We start from the raw sequence: 1706 nt of genomic DNA on the forward strand, positions 1-1706 counted from the left end.
CCCAATGATACACTCTGATAAAACTGGGCACCTCTTCTTAGCACTTGACATAGATGTCATTGACTTCTATCTTATTGTATTTGATTAATACTGTTTTTCCGCTAATCTATAACCTCCAAAAGGCAGGGATCATGTTAGTTTTGCTTGTTATTTTACCTTTCAGGGCCTAGAATAGTATCCAGCACACAGTAGGTATTCATTAAAGAATTGTAGAATTAATGTATAAAATAAAGAAGGATAAAAGAAATTAACATTAAAACTAGGCCTTTGGAGATACGTTCGGTAGATTACTCCTTTCTGCCCGTGGACACCGCCAAGTGAGCATCGTTGATGTCTCCCCTCGCTCCACTGCCGTCATGTCTAAGTCAGAGTCACCCAAAGAGCTGCGGAAGCTCTTCATCAGAGGTTTGAGCTTTGAAACAACCGATGAGAGCCTGAGGAGTCACTGTGAGCAGTGGGGAGCGCTCACAGATTGTGTGGTGATGAAGGATCCAAACACCAGGCGCTCCAGAGGCTTCGGGGTTGTCACGTATGCCACTGTGGAGGAGATGGATGCAGCCATGAAGGCAAAGCCACACGAGGTGGATGGAAGAGTTGTGGAACCAAAGAGGGCAGTCTCAAGAGAAGATTCTCAAAGACCCGGTGCCCACTTAACTGTGAAAAAGATTTTTGTTCGTGGCATTAAAGAAGACACTGAAGAACATCATCTAAGAGATTATTTTGAACAGTATGGGAAAATTGAAGTGATTGAAATCATGACTGATCGAGGCAGTGGCAAAAAGAGAGGCTTTGCTTTCGTAACCTTTGATGACCATAACTCTGTAGACAAGATTGTCATTCAGAAATACCACACCGTGAATGGCCACAACTGTGAAGTAAGGAAAGCCCTATCTAAGCAAGAGATGGCTAGTGCCTCATCCAGCCAAAGAGGTTGAAGTGGTTCTGGAAACTTTGGTGGTGGTCGTGGAGGTGGTTTTGGTGGGAATGGCAGCTTTGGTCATGGAGGAAACTTCAGCGGTCAAGGTGGCTTTGGTGGCAGCCGTGGTAGCGGTGGATATGGTGGCAGTGGGGATGGCTATAATGGATTTGGTAATGATGGAAGCAATTTTGGAGGTGGTGGAAGCTACAATGATTTTGGCAGTTACAACAATCAATCTTCAAATTTTGGACCCATGAAAGGAGGAAACTTTGGAGGCAGAAGTTCTGGCCCCTATGGTGGTGAAGGCCAATACTTTGCCAAACCCCAAAACCGAGGTGGCTATGGTGGTTCCAGCAGCAGTAGCTATGGCAGTGGCAGAAGGTTTTGATTACTGCCAGGAAACAAAGCTTAGCAGGAGAGGGGAGCCAGAGAAGTGACAGGGAAGCTACAGGTTACAACAGATTTGTGAACTCAGCCAAGCACAGTGGTGGCAGGGCCTAGCTGCTACAAAGAAGACATGTTTTAGACAATACTCATGTGTATGGGCAAAAAGACTTGAGGACTGTATTTGTGACTAATTGTATAACAGGTTATTTGTTTCTGTTCTGTGGAAAGTGTAAAGCATTCCAACAAAGGGTTTTAATGTAGTTTTTTTTTCTTTTTTTTTTGCACCCATGCTGTTGATTGCTAACTGTAATAGTCTGATCATGACACTGAATAAATGTGTCTTTTTTTAAAACAAACAAACAAACAAAAAAAACTAGGTCTTTGACTAAGTAGAGCCTTC

The 1706-nt window shown here is 43.6% G+C and overlaps 1 pseudogene; it reads left to right on the forward strand.

The window, feature by feature from the left end:
- Nucleotides 1–356: 356 nt before the first annotated feature.
- Nucleotides 357–1307, forward strand: LOC136132761 (heterogeneous nuclear ribonucleoprotein A1-like; annotated as a pseudogene).
- Nucleotides 1308–1706: the final 399 nt, after the last annotated feature.

The sequence above is a fragment of the Phocoena phocoena genome, chromosome 13, assembly GCF_963924675.1.
Source record: "Phocoena phocoena chromosome 13, mPhoPho1.1, whole genome shotgun sequence".
NCBI classification, from domain to species: Eukaryota; Metazoa; Chordata; class Mammalia; order Artiodactyla; family Phocoenidae; genus Phocoena; species Phocoena phocoena.